Here is a 19,621-nt window from a genome sequence, read left to right as displayed (position 1 = left end):
CAACCATGGTGGATCTCATATCAGACAATGATAAGACTCACTACAGAGAGGAGATACAACACCTAGCACTATGGTGCTCAGCCAACAACCTCATCTTGAACACCAGCAAGACCAAACAAGTCATTGTGGACTATAGGATGTCCAGAAGAACAGAACATGCTCCTATATTCATACATGAGGAGGCTGTAATGTGTGTGGACAATATCAAGTTCTTGGGTATCCACATCACATCGGATCTGACCTGGTCTTTGAACACATCTCATCTGGTAAGGAAGGCCCAACAAAGACTCTTCTTCCTCAGGAAGAGGAGACGTGCTGGATTCTCCACTCAGCTGCTCACAAACTTCTACAGATCCACTACAGAAAGCATTTTCTGTCACAGTATGACAGTGTGGTACGGGAGCTGCACAGCACAGGACAGGAAGGACTTGGCACAGGTGGTGAGAACAGCACAGGGGATCATGGGAAGTCCTCTCCTGGACCTGGACTCTGTATATGCTGGAAGGGTGCAGAAGAGGGCCAAATGTATAGCTGCGGATCTCACCCATCCGGGAAATGGACTGTTTGTACCACTGCCTTTGGGAAAGCTGTACAGAAACATAAAAACACGTACCAGCAAAATGAAAGACTGCTTTTTCCCCAGAGCTGTGAAGTCCATCTGCCCCTGCTGAAACACAAACATACATCTACATCTACCCTAACCTGCCCCCCTGTAGACATGTACACACACTTTCCCACGTAATCAAACACACACACTCTTATTCCTCCCTGCAGACACACGCACACAGATCACTGGTCTCTGCAGGCATACTACCTCAGGAAAAGTCTGGACTTGATGATGTTTTATTGCTGCTGTCTTTTATACTTATCATGTTTCTTTTATTATTTATAGTGTATTGTGTATTTTAAGTATTCTGCCTTGAAGCCGAGTCCTACCAAAAGAAAAGTTATGTGTTGTCAGAGGTGCCAGGGGCGACGACCCAGCCGGGACGCCATGAAGGACCGGAAGAGGGCGTGCGCCCGCCTTAGATCACGTGGGGGCCACCACCCTGTTTGCTTTGGGGGCCACGGGTACAGAGCTCTGAAGCTCCACCCTGTAGGGGCCCGTGGTCATCGCCAGGGGGCGCCCCCATGCCTTTGGAGCCCTGGACCTCAGCACTTCCGCCACACCAGAAAGTGCTGGGGTGAAGAAGAGCAGGGACACCCGGAGTGCTTCCGGGGATGCAGCCGGCACTTCCGCCATACAGGGGCGTGTCGGCGGGTGATTGCCGGAACCCACCTGGAGCACATTTGGGTGATAATAAAAGGGGCTGACTGAGCTGAAGGAGGCGGCCTGAAGAGGAAAGTGAAGGCATTGTTGGGAGGGCAGGACTTTGGGGACTGTGGGGGTTTGTGGTGGACTTGATTGTTGTACATAGTGTAAATAAACGTGTTTGTGGGTGACATGAACGTGTCTGCCTGTCTGCATCTGGGCCAGTCGCCACAGTGTATGCATAATGACAATAAAGAATTCTATCTATAACATGTATTATTATTATTATTATTACAAAAATATTGGCGGCACGGTGGCGCAGTGGGTAGCACTGCTGCCTTGCAGTTAGGGGACTCGGGTTTGCTTCCCAGGTCCTCCCTGCATGGAGTTTGCATGTTCTCCCCGTGTCTGCGTGGGTTTCCTCCCACAGTCCAAAGACATGCAGGTTAGGTGCATTGGCAATTCTAAATTGTCCCTAGTGTGTGCTTGTTGTGTGGCTGTGTTTGTGTGTGTATGTATGCGTGCCCTGTGGTGGGCGGGCGCCCTTCCCGGGGTTTGTTTCCTGCCTTGGCTGGGATTGGCTCCAGCAGACCCCCGTGACCCTGTAGTTAGGATATAGCGAGTTGGATAAAGGATAGATGGATGGATTACAAAAATATTAACAATAATAAGAAGGCCAGTACAGTTGTAGCTCTACCTCCATCTACACCAGGGGTAGCATTTCAGGGGGTGTGACAAAGAGGAAGGCTGTGTCGTGATTCTTCTAGATTGAGTGAGGTGCATTTCCTCGACTTTATCATGGTGCAATCAGTGCCTTGATATGTGTTGTCATTTGTTGGTCATTTATCAGTTTGTGCTCTTGTTTTATGATATAATAAGAACCAAGCATTGCACGCATAGTTGTTGTCACCTGTGAATGAGCTGCAGAAATGTGTGTTGTCACGGGTTTCGTGCAGAGCATTCCTAAAGGCAAATCATGTTAAGAGAATGAACTTTGGACATTGCGATGATGCTTGGAGAAGGGCGAGGCCTAGAATGGATTTTTGTGCAAGTCCCGATCATGCAACATGACCGATTTTGAGGTTTGATTGATATTTTTACCCCAACGCAGGGCCATCTTAACATGTGGGCACAATGGGCACTGGCCAGGGGCTCCAGGAGCATAGTGGCCCACAATGTTTCTGATGCCTATGTATGTTTCTGTTTTGCTATCAAAACAGGGGCCCCAGCATGATACTTTGCCTGGGGGCCTATGATGCTGTTAAGATGGCCCAGGGGAACTAAATTGGCTGCAACACCTGCTGCTTACACACAAGCCAATCTCTCCTGCTGGCGGTCCCGTCGGTGGCGCAGCATTTTTAAGTGTCCAGCACAATTGCTTTTCAACTGCAGTGCAGGTGTCAATGGCAGACAAAGGTCGTCAACTGCATTTCATTGCTTAGTTGTGTATCTATATCTGTTGCTTCACAGGGGTCTCAAATACCTCAAACTCCTCAATCGTTCCTCATGTGCCATTTCATCTCGGTGCTTGATGCTTCATGGTATACACCAATCCCCTGGATTGTTAATCTAGTGTCTAAGCTTCATGGAGGACACATTTAAAAGGTTATTGAGATTTATAAAGGTAAATTGCTCAATTTATATTAAAATTGTATGCATTGAGTTAAAAGTTTATTGTTTTGAGTTGTTTGTTCACACACGGTATCGTAAGTGGTTCAAAAATGAGAAATTTGACTTCCTCCTCTTCAAATGTAATGTTGCTTTTGTAGAGGGTGCCAACATAAAGTAAACATTTTCTAGGGTTGCATGGGCATAGAACAGCTTGAGGACCCCTGATCTCAATTGCAGCTTATTAATACACTTGGTGTTTACCGAACTTGGATGAGTACTCACTGGTCATACCCTGTATAGGTGGGTCACAAAGAAATCAAACAACAAAACATAAAAAAAAGACAAATAAGAAGAAGAAATGCAATGTGGTTAGTCATGAGGTTTATCATGTAGCCCGTGTCACAAATGACTTTGAGATTTCAAAAACCTGGTTAATACTCAGGACCTTCATCTTAAAGATCATCAGTCTCACACAGGCCAACATGATGCACCACCTTCACATACACCCACGACCAACAGCATGAAAAAATATAGGTGGGCACACGAGGATAACAGATAGCTGTTATAGGCCTATCATTATGCCATCATCAACAATCAGCTGTGGGCAACCATGGTGGGAATCTACCAAGTCTAATCTAACTTTGCCCCCACACATGATAGAATACAATGGCAAACAAACAAAGTGATCCGCTCACAGCAGCTCACATTAATGCTACATTGCTGAAGCCAGAAAGCAAAAGACTTCATTTAACACCAGCTGAGGCACAGCCAACAGAAAATGGTGTCCAGCTCAAAAGAAAGCAAAACAGCTTTTTAATAACTGACAACATATCACAGAAAATAAATCTTGAGCTCTTTGAACAGCAACACATCAGCATAATAATCCGCAAAGGCATCAATAAAATCAGACCTGATTAACAGACCAGATAACTGATATGAACGGCTAATGAAGCCTTAGCACAAAATGTAAGGAGGAGCATCCCACTTTGCAGAATATGCACTACAGCTGCATTAAGAGCTGGTGAAATAGCATCTAATGCCTCTAGAAAATGAGGACCTAAAGTGGGAAAGAGACTAAAGAAAACAAAATCAAAGGCCATTGCAAGGAAGCCTTAATTCTGGTCAAGTTAAATAAAGCAGTTGCAAGCCACAGTGTGCACAATACAACTGATAAGATCAAAAAGAAACACCAAATTAGTGCCCTAGGCTGAACTGATTAAAGTCTTCAAAATGAATCTTCAAGCAACAGCTCAAAGAAGAGAAAAGAAATACACAAACCAATACGCTCAGTTACATCAGAAGGGAGTTTGCAAAGTAAATAACCAAAAACTTCTACAGAGTGCTCAACTGAAGTCAAACGCCTGTCACAGGGAACCCCTTTCAAAGCCTAATGGAGTGCCTCCGGTGAAAGACACTTGAGGACAGCAGGTCTTACAACACCGAGGCCTACTTTGCCAAGCAAGATGAGCTAAAATCCCAGAACATAACATTTGAAATCCGGAATCATTACACATTAGACAAGAACACAACTGTCGTCAGAGATTTCTATGATTAGAATTACTTATTCAGATAAAGTTCAGAGTTGCTGGATCAAAAACATTGATTGTCTACACCAAGATTTTGCAAGACCTTTCAACAAGGTGACTAACAATCCAAATTTTCCAAACTTGTGGCTTGGATGGCCAGGACCCCTAACCTATAGTGGAAGGACTGGGGGAGAGAGCGTGCACAGGGTATTATCTTCTTTGGATCACTAAGTGATTACTACGGTGAAATCTATTCCTGCAGGACTTCATGGGAGTTGGAGTTTGGGCAAAAACTGTTGGGTTCTGGGGGTGCTGCCAAGCGGTACTGCAGGGGCTGTGGAGCCCTACTTTGTCAGGCTTCTGTCTTAGCTGGAAGTGCTCCCGGACCATACAGATGGGGCACCGGAAGTACTCTTGGGTACCTGAATAAAAGGAGCAAGCTACCACTACTCCAGGAGCCAAAGTCAGGAGGAGGTGAATGAAGCTTGCCGGAGGAGGAGGAGTGGAGGCGAAAAGAGAGGGTTAGGCTTAAGGAGAGAAAAGGAGAAGAAGGAGAAAGTAAGAATTAGGAAATATTCCCCTTGTTAATAAACCCATGTGTTGTGTGCTAAACTTCTGCCTGGTGTCTGTCTGTGTTGTGTTTGGGTGGCTGGAGTGCCCCCCAAAGGTCACACTTGTTTACTACTTGCGCCCCCTTTCTTCTCTTGAAAAGTAAAAATCCAAAAGTCACAAGGAGCTACCATCCAATTATTTGTCTTTCAACTATACAAGATCCAGACATCTTTAATCTCCAAGACATTGTACAAGCACCTTCTCGCTAATGATATCTTACCTATTGGAGGAAAAAAAAATGTAGGAAAACAACTTCTCATGGATAAAATAATAGTGAATGCAAAAGAGAGAAAGAAAAATCTGGATCGATTACAAGATAGCATTTGATATAATCCCACATTGTTGAATTATTGCCTCTCTCAAAAAAACTGAGCCAACTCTACCATCTATGGAGTCTTACAGGGCACACCAAAAGAGTACAGAACAGAAGTTCAACTGAGTCATTCAAATAGTTGCATAAGAATTGGTAATCCAGCCACAGAGGGATATTCCAAGTTGACACCTTATCTCCATTGCTTTTCTAGATAGCACCCTTGAACTTTCCCAACAGTGGTAACCCAGATCACGAAACAGAGGACAGATTGGCCAACCATTTCCTTCACATACTTAATCTCAAATTCTTTCTGAAAGGTGGTGGTCAAAAAGAAGGCAGTGTGGTTGTGGTTGTAGCCTTTGGACCTCAAATCTTGAGGTTGTAGGTTCAAATCCTGCTACTGATACTTTGTGGCTATAAGCAAGTCACTTGATCTGTCTGTGCTCCAATTGGAAAACCAAAAAAAATAAAACAACTGAACCAATTTGATCATAAATGTTGGATAAAAGTGTCAGCTAGATAAGTAAATGTAAACAAGAATGTGCAAAATTTTCATTTGTGGTCTAGAGATTTTAATAGCATTTATAGCATTTTAAACTAGACAACATTAAAACGGGCCATATCATCTAGAAAAGAGATCTCGCCTGAAGGAAGACTTCAACATCATGAACTGCAATCAGAATAAGGCCTAAATATATCTAGGAGAAGATGGGAGCAATGATATTCAGCAAACCAAGCTGGAGACAAAAACTATCAGAGAAACAATACTACCGAAAGCAAAAAATTCACCCAAGGTGTGAATCTGAATTTCAAGAGCAAGATCCAAGAGATCAACCATTTGGCAATACCAGTGCTCCACTACTGTTTCAGAATAGTTGCTGTAGCTAGAAGGTCCAGAAATAGATTTGCAAAATCAGAAAGCTGCTAGCTTCCATCACTGCAATGATTAGGATGAGGCCCAAATGTATAAGTGAAGATGAGAGCAAAGCTATTCAGCAAAACAAGATGGAGACAACTAACATCAGAGAAGTAATCCTACCAACACTAGAAAACTCACTCAAGGTGTGACACTGAATTCCAAGAGATCAACCATTTGGCAGTACTCGTGCTCCACTACTCTAACAAGAAAGTCCAGAAAATGGATTACAAAATCAGGAAGCTGCTAAAATCTAGCTTCCGTCACTCCAATGATCAGGATGAAGCCCTAAATAAAGTATCTAGGTGAAGATGAGAGCAATGCTATTCAGCAAAACAAGATGGAGACAACTAACATCAGACAATATTACCAACACTACAAAACTAACTCAAGGTGTGATGCTGAATTCCAAGAAAAAGCAATCAACCACTAGGCAATGCCAGTGCTCCACTACCGTTTCAGTATAATTGACTAGAAAGTCCTAAAAATAGATTGCAAAATAAGGAAACTGCTAACATCTAGGTTCCATCACTTCAATTATCAGGCCCAAAAGTATACTGTAAGTGTATAAGTGAAGATGAGACCAGTGCTACTCAGCAAAGCAAGATGGAGACAACTAACATCAGACAATATTACCAACACTGGAAACCTCACTCAAGGTGTAACGCTAAATTTCAACAACAAGATCCAAGAGATCAACCATTTGACAATACCAGTGCTCCTCTACTGTTTCAGGATAGTTACTATAGTTAGAAGGCCCACAAAATAGATTGCAACATCAGGACACTGCTAACCCCTAGCTTCCATCACTCAATGATCAGGATGAAGCCCTAGGTGAAGATGACACCAATGATATTCAGCAAAACAAGATGGAGACTAACATCAGAGAAGCAATACTACCCACACTACAAAACTCACTCAAGGTGTGACGTTAAATTCCAAGAACAAGATCCAAGAAATCAACCATTTGGCAGTACTCATACTTCACTACCCTGACAAGAAAGTCCAGGAAACTGAATTGCAAAATCTGGAAGCTGCTAACATCAGGCTTCCATCACCCCAATGATCAGGATGAAGCCCAAAAGTATCTTGGTGAAGATGAGAGCTATGCTGTTCAGCAAAACAAGATGGAGACAACTAACATCTGAGAAGCAATACTGCAAACACTACAAAACTCACTCAAGGTGTGACGCTGAATTCCAAGTAAAAGCAATGCCAGTGATCCACTATTGTTTCAGGATAATTGACTAGAAAATCCTAAAAATGGATTGCAAAATAAGGAAGCTGCTGACATCTAGGTTCCATCACTCCAATGCTGATGTGGACTGGGTGAACATACTCAGGAGCAGTGGTGCACTGGGCATGAGCTGGAAAGTACATAGTACGTCACACAGGCTAATGACACATTTGCCAAAATTATTAGAAGTCATAAAAATATAGTAATGAAATTCAAAAAAATATATTTTCAATATGAATCGGTTGCCCAGATCACATCATTTATTATGTATAACCTCATAAACAAATTGGAAGATGCTATCACTGGCAAAAACATTAACAACTTAAACCACTTCGTGATTAGTTCTTGGTAAAAATTGCATACATAGATAGATGGCAATGAGTTGCCTACTCGGTGAAGAGAGAAGAAACGATTCTTAATATAGCAGCTCAGGGTCAGGTGCTTAAAACTCAGAGTGTCTTTCTTAACCAGAAATTGGGCAGCAAGTGCAGAATGCATCACCAGATAGAGGAGCAGGTCATTCACCTCATTTCTGGTTGCTCTGCAATAGCGCTGAAAGATTACACAGATGAGCACAATAAAATCGCTAGCGGTCTGCACTAGACTATGCTTCAGCAAGACCACCTAAGTATACTCGATAACTGAAGAAATCATCAAAACTGAAGAAGCTGTAATCAGGTATGACATGGCTGTTCAGTCAGATCATACTAGAAGGGAAAATAAAACCGGATATCACATTCATCAATGCTGTTGACCTTAACTTTTCTAAACTAACTATGAGGCAGGCAGGAAAGAATCACCAAATGCAAATACGCTGTGATAATACTTGCTTGTGGTAAAAATAAAAAATGCATAAATAACTGTCTGATTTCTGTTGTGGTGAAACTTCAAATAAAATAAGCCTCACTCAGATCCGCAAAGTAGGCCTCCTCAGAACAGCCCGTGTACTTTAAAGAGTCATGAGCCATGAACATTAAAAACCAACACCTTAAAATTAAGTTTGAATCCTATTAAATATTACCAACAAAAGCTGAAGAGAAGCACAGATATGATGATAATAATTATTATAGTCTAATTTCATTGAATTTTCATGGAGAGTTGACTCCTGCTAATTGTATCAAACAAACGTGAAGCATGAAGATTCTCAGGGACTGGCACCCCCCCTCCCCTGAAGAGGAACAGCAGTGTCTCCAGAGACTAAAAGCGGGAGTTGACCGGGGTCCTTTTTTAAAGTGACATGACAGCTGCTTTTGTCTGTGTGTGTCAGTCCATATTCCAGTCTTTTCATGGCTTGTTACACTGGTGGCAGAAGTGGGATGAGCCAGTGTTAAATTTTGCCTGATACTCTGTGTACCTCCCCTAATGTTACTATTTCGGTAATTGTTGACTCAGTGTTCAAATTTTGACCTTTTTTGCTGTCAACAGCATTCTTTTAACCACACAAAATAATTTCTGAGCATGGCTGAGCAACCAAATGGCACTTCACAAAGAGCCGTTATACCATTACATGGAGCAGTGCGGACCAATAGAAGTAGCAGACAGTTTATGGGGTCATTGGTGTCATGTGTATAGAGTGCAGTGAAATTTCAGAAGACTCTCTGTAGAAGTAGGTTGAAAGGGAAAAATCACTGGGCTTTAATTGAGTATAGCAGCCATCCCTATTGTTCTGTCATGCAACTGGTGGATAAGCTTTACAGCCTGACTCGAAGATGTGCGTAAGAAAACCATACAAAATAAATTAAAGGGAGATAATGAAATGAAACAGAAGTCCAAAACCAGAATCAAAAATCGAAGTTGAAAGCCTCTTAAAAATGGTGTTGCTGTGAAGGAGCACGACGTCCACATTTAGAGACTTGCCATAGAGAAACATAGTTTACTGTAAAAGTTCATCAGAAGGAAATCATAACAGAAATCTCAAAATAAAAAGTCAATCAAAAATGAGGTTGGGCAAATTGGGCTACAAGTAGATGGAAGAGAGAGAGATAGACAGACAGACAGATAGACAGATTTTTTTTCCCTTTTGGTAGCCATTCCTGTTTATTATAAAGAAGGAAGCAAGTCAACTAATGACCAGTAGAAAACCCAGATTTAGTGATCAACTGCATGCCAGGGTGAGACAAGATTAGAAATTAGTCACTTGCATTTCTGCAATAGGTTTCATTACTCCATCAAAACATGCACATGCCACACAGTGAAGACACAGTTTTCATCATCTTTAAATAAAGTCTTGATGTCCTGTCAAATGATCAATTCATCCCAGAATAGAAGAGGAAGTGGGCAGAGTAGAAGAGAGAGTAAAGGAAGAGAAGCATTCTCAAACAGCTGAGGTCAGCTTGCATCATTCACTTCAAGGCCTACGCTTCGGGGAATTTGCTTATTGCATCCACAGGGGGGTTGACCCCAGCTGATGTGATATCTCCTGGAGGCCCTCAGCACTTTCCTTGCTAGGCCTTCGACCATATCATGTGTTCTTTCTGCCCTCCTGGTCTGCACACCAGAGTCTACCAAGATGATAGTTTTTAACAAGCCCCTGAGAAGGAGATTCTTGCTTGTGGAATAACAATCATCACAGTGACCCTCACGTGCAGATGTAATCTGCTGAAAAACACTTTGTTCAAAAAGCTTGCACAAATCACGCACAGAGCTGGCATTTTGAAATGACGACACTGTCTTTCACAACAAGACCTTCAAACATTTTAGCTGTTCTTGTCTTTATGACTACTGTCAGGTCACTCCATGTGTCTTCTAATGATGCCAAACCACTCAGCATGACAAGCGGACCCCTAGTGAATCTAAGTGGACTCCGTGGAGATCATTCAATTCACACTTATTGCATGATTCAGTAAATTAAGCAGATGGAGCCCAGGAGCTCAAACTTAAGTGGGCACAATAGCAAACACACAATAATTCTGCTGTTTGATGTGAACTTTAACTGAAGCTCCTGACCTGCATCTGTGTGATTTTATGCATTGTGCTGCTGCCAAATGATTGGCTGATTAGATAATTGCATGGATAAGCATGTACTCCTAATAATTTGGTTAGAGAGTGAATATACACATATATTCAAGGTATATATAATGAATAATATATTTTATAAATATATATATATATATATATATATATATATATATATATATACACACACACACACACACACACAGTGGGTACGGAAAGTATTCAGACCCCCTTCAATTTTTCACTCTTTGTTATATTGCAGCCATTTGCTAAAATCATTTAAATTAATTTTTTTCCTCATTAATGTACACACAGCACCCCATATTGACAGACAAAAAAAAGAATTTTTGAAAATGTTGCAGATTTATTAAAAAAGAAAAACTGAAATATCACATGGTCCTAAGTATTCAGACCCTTTGCTCAGTATTTAGTAGAAGCTCCCTTTTAAGCTTATACAGCCATGAGTCTTCTTGGGAAATATGCTACAAGTTTTTCACACCTGGATTTGGGGATACTCTGCCATTCCTCCTTGCAGATCCTCTCCAGTTCTGTCAGGTTGGATGGTAAATGTTGGTGGACAGCCATTTTTAGGTCTCTCCAGAGATTCTCAATTGGGTTTAAGTCAGGGCTCTGGCTGGGCCATTCAAGAACAGTCACAGAGTTGTTGTGAAGCCACTCCATTATTTTAGCTGTGTGCTTAGGGTCATTGTCTTGTTGGAAGGTAAACCTTCGGCCCAGTCTGAGGTCCTTCGCACTCTGGAGAAGGTTTTTGTCCAGGATATCCCTGTAATGGGCCGCATTCATCTTTCCGTCGATTGCAACCAGTCATCCTGTCCCTGCAGCTGAAAAACATCCCCACAGACTGCCTTGCACAAGTGATGAGCAGTGCCTGATTGTCTCCACACATACTGGTTAGAATTAAGGCCAAAAAGTTCTATCTTGGTCTCATCAGACCAGAGAATCTTATTTCTCACCATCTTAGAGTCCTTCAGGTGTCTTTTAGCAAACTCCATGCGGGCTCTCATGTGTCTTGCCTCTCCTCAGTGTGTGGAAACAACCAGGCACTGCTCATCACTTGTCCAATACAGTCCCCACAGTGAAGCATGGCGGTGGCAGCATCATGCTGTGGGGGCGTTTTTCAGCTGCAGGGACAGGTCGACTGGTTGCAATCGAGGGAAAGATGAATGCGGCCAAGTACAGGGATATCCTGGACAAAAACCTTCTCCAGAGTGCTAAGGACCTCAGACTGGGCCGAAGGTTTACCCTCCAACAAGACAATGACCCTAAGCACACAGCTAAAATAACGAAGGAGTGGCTTCACAACAACTCTGTGACTGTTCTTGAATGGCCCAGCCAGAGCCCCGACTTAAACCTAATTGAGAATCTCTGGAGAGACCTAAAAATGGCTGTCCACCAACGTTTACCATCCAACCTGACAGAACTGGAGAGGATCTGCAAGGAGGAATGGCAGAGGATCCCCAATTCCAGGTGTGAAAAACTTTGCATCTTTCCCAAGAAGACTCATGGCTGTATTAGCTCAAAAGGGGGCTTCTACTAAATACTGAGCAAAGGGTCTGAATACTTAGGACCATGTGATATTTCAGTTTTTCTTTTTTAATAAATCTGCAACAATTTCAAAAATCCTTTTTTTTATCTGTCAATATGGGGTGCTGTGTGTACATTAGTGAGGGAAAAAATTAATTTAAATGATTTTAGCAAATGGCTGCAATATAACAAAGAGTGAAAAATTGAAGGGCGTCTGAATACTTTCCATACCCACTGTATATATATATATATATATATATATATATATATATATATATATATATATATATATATATATATATATATATATATATATATATATTACACACTATGGGGTGCCAAACAGGCAAATACATTGATTTTCTGAATATATAAAGTCGGCGTTAGAATATATAAAGTCAAAACTTGGATATATAAAGTCACTGTCGAAATATATAAAGTCAAAACTTGAACATATAAAGTCAGCGTCGGTATATATAAAGTCAAAACTTTTATCTGAATATATAAAGTCAAAACTTGAATATATAAAGTCAGCGTCGGAATTTATAAACTCATTCCTGAATATATAAAGTCAAAGTCAAAATATATTGATTGAATCGACTCAGGCACATTTTTAGTAAACTAAAAAAATAAAATAAAATAAGTTAAGAAAAACGTATTCAGAAAAATAAATTTAAAAAACACTGTTCGGTTAATGTTTTGAAAATGATGCATGTGCTCTGCCCAGGATTGGTTCCTGCCTTGCGCTCTGTGTTGGCTGGGATTGGCTCCAGCAGACCCCCGTGATCCTGTGGTCGGATTCAACAGGTTGTGAAATGGATGGATATTCCAGCGCTGACTTTATATATTCAAGTTTTGACTTTATATATTCTGACGCCGACTTTATATATCAATGTATTTGCCTGTTTGGCACCCCATAATATATATAAATATATATATATATTGTGACACACGTGCCTGGTCAGGGTTCTGACCAGATAAGCAGTACCACCCAGGGACAAGAGAGGGCACCCTTGCTAACGCAAACTTTGTTTTCAACCCACAGTTTAGAAGTGCATCGACCAGAGGGCAAGTGACAGCCTTTCTGGTTTTCCATCATCAAACCCGTTCCGTGTACCAACACCGGAACAGAACAGTCATTCTTGACTCGACTACAACTCCTAATGTGACCAACAGGAACTCTTCTTTCTTTTAATTTTAACACTCTTGTGTGCTTGTTAATCTCCTTATTTTTCAACACTCTTCGCCATTAAACATGGGCTCACCTGTTCCCCAAGCCTTTTTTGACTCACGGAGTGTTCTATAATTAAATGGCGTATTCGGCAGGATTCTGACCCACCTGAAGGATATCAGAACCTACTGAGTTAATCAATGTGATCACGGCATTGAAAAAACAAGTGTGCTGACTTCAGGTAAAGGTAATAGACCAGCAGGATCATCACAAACAGGACAAATCGTGCCAAACTGCAGAAAGCATTCTTAAACACAGAGTAAAACGTAGCTGATAACCTGCCAAGCCCAGAAATGTAGAGACAAGAAATCTGATCATTCCTCAAAATCACAGATTTTTCATCTCTCGAGCAAAACGGACAGATGGTCGCTGAGCTCATTTTGTGCGAGTACCTGGCACATGGTGTTGCCAGAAAGCCTAGCCAGACCCATCAAATGCCACTCCTGGGAAAACAAGGAGGAGCTGCACCAGACTGCACTTCAGACAGAACAACTAAAAGAAAAATGGAAGGCCAAGCCGCTGAACTACACAAAGACAAAAGCCAATCTCAACGAAAACGATGCAACCATCTGCAAATGTATAACCTCCCTGCCACCCTACTACGTTAAGTGTGGTGAATTTGACAACATCGTTTCTAATTGCCCCTGGTTTAACTAATTGAAGAATTGCAGTAGGACCATTAGTTGTATGTATTGTTTTGCATCCACAGTTAACCTCTCACTTCCCTCTATATGCTATACAGTTATCGATGGGTTTATGATGAAAGCTCTTACTGATTGCGGTAACAAGATCATCATTGACACTCACCAATTTGTGCGGATACAAAAATATGACAGGAAAATGACCAATGTCACATGTATCCATGGGGAAACCTGGTGTTACAAGAAAACCAACTGTGATTGATTTCTGTGGGGCGTCACAGTTTCTCTGGGTGGCTGTGCTGCCATCTCCTCTGTATGGCATGGTACTGGGATGTGACTGGTCATAAACTGAAAGCAACAGTACTCCACTGTAGCCTGACCTGCCCCAAACCCTAGCCATGGAAGATGACAACTCATCTCAAGATATCTCCACACCATGCTAAAGACCAGGTAAGGATGTTGCTATTCATAGGCTGACTTCCAGGCAGTTGATAAAGTGACATCAGTGGATGTTGCACCAGAAACGCCTGTAGATGAGGAAATAACCCACCGGAAGGTTACACTTAATCCTCTGCAATCTTTGTAACTTCAAGTATAGGCTGCTGCCCGATTCATTCAAATAAGAGCAATGGAACTTTGATTCATGGAAGTTGGCCCTTAATGCTGTTGTTTCAGTGACTGACAATTCTGCCAACAACTACTCCACCACTGGTCCAGATTTTTTCCTTGATAACAATCTGTTACAACAGGTAAATGAACATAAGGAGGCGGTGTGCCACTAGCTCCTGATACCTTGACTGTTTCGGGGAGAGATTTACAATCTGGCTCATACCCTGGCTTGGAACTCACTTAGGCTCTGGTAAATCATTAGAGAGGATTAAAATGATGCTTTAAAGGTCTGGTATCAACAAGGAGATATGATGCTTTTGTGCATCATGCCAAGAATGTCAATTATGCCGAATTCCACAGAAGGAACATGCTCTGTTATTGCTGGTGCATCTTATTGACAGTCTCTGTTTGAGAGAATTGAGGTGGGTATCGTGGATTCGTTAAAATCTTCCACTGGTGGGCATAATTATATTTTGGTCCAAGTAGATTATGCCACCTAATATCCAGAGGCCATTCCTATGTGACAAATAAGTTTCAAAACAAATGATTTGGAACTTGCAGGAGTCTTTGTGTGTATAGGGATTCCTAAAGAAGTATTACCGGACCAGAGGACTCTCTTTATATTGGATAGATTCAGGAAGGCTGCCAAACCTCCTTACGTATTAAACACCTCAGAACATCTGACAGATGGGTTGGTTGAGCATTTCAAGCAAACTCTAAGAAAAAGCATTAAGAGAAGTCGTGCAAGAGAATAGGGAAAGACTGAGACCATCTTATTTCATTGATCTTGTTTGATGAAGAGAGTCAACGCTGGGGGGTTATCAAGAGGCAGGCCTGTTAAAGCCCATTGCGGCACTTGTTGTGTGATTTTGGGCTATACAAAAATAAATTGTATTGTATTATCTGGAGGTGCCTAAGGCCTCCACAGGATTTTCTCCTTTTGAACTACTTTACAGAAGATGACTTTGTGGATTCCTTGACATCTTTAAAGAGTGCTCAAAATCAGACACCCTACCCATTCTTGGTATTATTGATTATGCAGTTACGAGAAAGATTTGCGAAGGTGTGACCCCTTATGAAAGAACACAGAGCGTGTGCAAGCAACGATATAGGAGTTTAGTTCTGAAAATCGAGTAATGGTGTTAATTCCAACTAATCACTTTAAATTATTAATGAATTGGCAGGGTCCTTATGAAGTTAAGGAGCATTCAGGATTGGAGAATTATTTGATCTCCCAACTAATCGAGCATGTTTATCATGTTAACCTATACGATACCATTGAGGGATTGCGATGATGCTGCATTCTCTTCCAAGATGGGTAGATCAATCTTTGCTAATTCTAATTACCTACTGTACATTTCAGAGAAAATGTATCTCCATCCAAAATGAAGCAGTTGGAAGCCACCATCATGCCTATTCAAGAATGGTAGACACCAAGCCGGGCGTAACTTCAGTGGGTAGTGTATCACCTCAATATTTGTCGACTTTCAACATGACCAAGGGTTATTGGCAAATTCCCTTAATGAATTCAGCAAAAGAAAAAAATGTGTTTAGAACCTCTAGAAGACATTGCCATTATAGGGTTCTCCCATTTTGGATTCATATGGCACCAGTAACATTCCAGCATCTGCTGTAAAAACTGCTGTGCCCTTGCAGTGCTTACAGTGTTGACTATCTCAATGACATTGTCACCTATTCCAGTGTAAGCAGAAGAAATCTCCGAGGCTCTGACCAGTAAAGTGCTACCACCCGGTGACGAGAGAAGGCGTCCCTTGCCAGCACAACTTGATTTTTCAAACTGCAGTTTAGAGAGACAATGACTTGAATAAGAAGGATGGCAATTTTTATATCCCATCATCATCCAGGAACAAGCAGGCAGAAACCAACCACCACTGGAAAAGGACAATCATTCTTCACTCGACCATCGTACCTGATGTGACCACCAGGAGCTTTTCTTTCTTTTCATTTCAGAACCTTTGTGTGCTTGATAATTTTGATAATTTTCTAGTGTTTCAACATTCTTCACTATTAAATGGGGGTCCAACCCTTTTTTGGCTTACAGAGATTCTATAATTTACAATACTGTATATATACAAGGCGAGTCAAAATTTTGTTAACATTTCAATGGCAGAAACAATTTATTCACAAAACATACTTCATATGTGCAAGATGATTAACAGGAATGTCTCAACCTGTTCGCCACCATGTTTAACACATGTATCATATGTGGCACATAAATTGTCCACTAAAATTGTATACAAGTATATACATAGCAGTACCAGTATTGTTAACATAATTTTCACTAACCCTGTATATATATATATATATATATATATATATATATATATATATATAAATATTGTGGCAGTGGCTGGGGCTGCTGCCCAGCCAGGACACCCAGGAGGACCGGAGGAGGGCTTGCCCACGAGGGGGCGACCGCCCTGGTTACTTTGGGGACCACGGGTACAAAGCTTTGAAGCTCATCCATGTAGAGGCAGTGGTCACAGCCAGGGGGCGCCCCGGTGCCTTTGGAGCCCTGGACCTCAGCACTTCCACCACACCCGGAAGTGCTGGGGGGAAAGAGGACCGGGGACCCCCTGAGTGCTTCCGGGTGCGCAGCCAGCACTTCTGCCACAGAGGGGAGTGTCAGCGGAGGAGTGTCGGGAGGCACCTGAAGCCCATCCGAGCATGTATATAAGGGGCCGCCTCCCTCCATTCAATGGCTGGAGTAGGGTGGAAGCAGACAGAGTCTTAGAGGAGAGGAGTGGAGGCAGCCAGAAGAGTAAAGGCATTGAGAGAGAAGGTCAGGATTTAAAGGGGCGATTGCTGCTGCGGCACTGGGCTGTGCACTTTATTGTAAATATAGTCTGTAAATAAAATGTGTTGTGGTGCTTAACATCATGCCTACCTGTCTGTCTACAGTATATATACATACATACATACATACATACTGCGGTGGGCTGGCACTCTGCCTGGGGTTTGTTTCCTGCTTTGTGCCCTGTGTTAGCTGGGATTGGTTCCAGCAGACCCCCCATGACCCTGCAGTTAGGATATAGCGGAATGGATGGTTATATAAGTAAATACTAGGGGGCTTTGCCCCCTGCTCGCTTCGCTTGCCAACCAACCCGGCCTGCGCTATACCACTTCGTGCCTCTGTCACTCACATATGTGGATTTCACTTTCACCAAACAACACAACTTTTAATTCTCACGGATACTCCTCTTCATTGGGAAAAAACAGTACTTTTCCCTGATGGCAACATGAATTAGACGATCTACAAGTCTCCGACGTAAAGTTTAAATCTGAACAATATCTACATACTTCTGTCATATCACCTATGTCCATATATTCAATCACTTTTCACTGTTCTGTTATTTCACAGAGTAATAATTTCCATTTGTTTGCGATAATTCAATCTTACTATTATTTTTTGAGACTATCAATTTTAGTACTTTCATAATCTCTGACCTGCTCTACATGTGTATCGCGGCAACATTTTTGAATTCCTTAGGACGTTCTGCTGTGTCTTCTACTCTGTCTTTTATTTCCGCCCCTGGGTGTGGTTAAATCTCTTGGCACAAAGTCTCGTCTCGTGGGATATGAAATTATCTCTCTGAAAAAGTCTTGTTTCATCCCAGGCTAAAAAGTCTTGTCTCGTTCCAGGATTTTTTTATATAATAGAGAGATATAGTCATGCACGCGCATCAGAGGGTCATTTCCAGCCTCGTCAAAGTTAAACACTACCACACCAGGACAGAAGGGAATGTGACCGCTAACTGTCTTGTCTCCTTTTCCACCCACAGGGCAACTGACTCTGCCCCTTCTGGTCCACAGACTATAACAGCAGGGTGATCCCGGAAGGCGCCATCTCATTTGGGTATGAGCAACCCACCGGACGGAGCTCCATCCTTGAACCCTAATCGCTCATCAGACTCTTTTCCATGGCAGCCAATGACTGAAACCACATTTTTCTGTTTTTTTGCACCATTGTTTGCATGTTATTTTGCTCCAAATTATTATTTCAGTAAACGAGGTGACTCAGTTGGCACCCCAACATTTCATTTGAACTTGTGCATTCCTCTTGTTTGGCCACAGTATATATGTATATATTATTATATATACAGTAGATGCATACACATACATACATACATACATACATATATACATACATACATACATATATATACATACATATATACACATATATATATACATATACATACATACATATACATATACATATATATATACATATACATACATACATATACATATACATATATACATATATATATACACATACATACATATACATATATACATATATATATACACACACACACAAAGAATTACATATGTTTGTTAAAAATATTTTTCTTAATACATCATCATAGAAATTTTCCAGTACAATTTTTACATATAGAGTACATTTGCGTAATGAAACAGTGTACTTTTAAAAAGAAGCCCTTATTTTCCTATATGGCCTTAGGGAGCAGAGACAGCTATGAATGATCACTGTTGTTATGGGAGAAGCCCGCCTTTCAGCTAACGTATATTCAAAGCTGTACCTTTCTTCCCAGGCACTACCACACCACCCTGCTGTCACAACGCTTCTTCTTATTTTCCTCCAGCACTTCCCTTGATGCCCCCGCTCCAGAAGGACTCACCTGAGACTCTAAAGAGTTTGCCACACAGTCCACCATTGTTCTTCCAGATGAGAGTTCTCACAGCAAGGTGCAGAATCCCGTGCACACGTGTGTACACACAAGTAGGAGCTGTGAGGGCATCCTTCACCCAAACAGATTCCAAGAGTCAGCAAAAACGTTAAGCTGTCTGCACGGTGTCTGCCTTCACAGAAAGCTAAGAGCTACAAACAGGAACTGAATGAGAAAAAAGGCACAACAATGTGAATTAGAGAGAGGAAGAGCGCGCCTCTTGTCAACGGGAGGAGTTTCTAACCCTCACGTCATAGGAAGCACCTCACCACCAAAAATGGTTGTCAAGGTGATGGGTCTTTATTTTCTTTCATATTTTGGTATATGGGGGTAAACAATGCGAGAGGTCTTATTTTTTTTTCTTTCCTAGAAACACCAGGCTCAATGTAAAATCCGCAGAGTGACATATTTTGGACACCTGTACAGAGGGCATTACCCACTGGTGTTCATCCATCGAG

The 19,621-nt window shown here is 41.7% G+C and overlaps 1 protein-coding gene across 1 annotated transcript in view; it reads right to left on the bottom strand.

Moving 5' to 3' along the window:
- Positions 1-19,338, bottom strand: part of pik3r5 (phosphoinositide-3-kinase, regulatory subunit 5) — a 171,967-nt gene extending 152,629 nt beyond the window's left edge. The window contains exon 1 of the mRNA XM_039739982.1: positions 19,116-19,338. The gene's annotated coding sequence lies outside the window, so the exon portion shown is untranslated. The remainder of the gene's footprint in view (positions 1-19,115) is intronic.
- Between the last annotated feature and the right edge of the window lie 283 nt (positions 19,339-19,621).

This window comes from Polypterus senegalus, chromosome 17, assembly GCF_016835505.1.
Source record: "Polypterus senegalus isolate Bchr_013 chromosome 17, ASM1683550v1, whole genome shotgun sequence".
Lineage (NCBI taxonomy): Eukaryota > Metazoa > Chordata > Cladistia > Polypteriformes > Polypteridae > Polypterus > Polypterus senegalus.
Note: the sequence above shows the minus strand (reverse complement) of the source record. Positions and strands in the feature narration are given on the sequence as shown.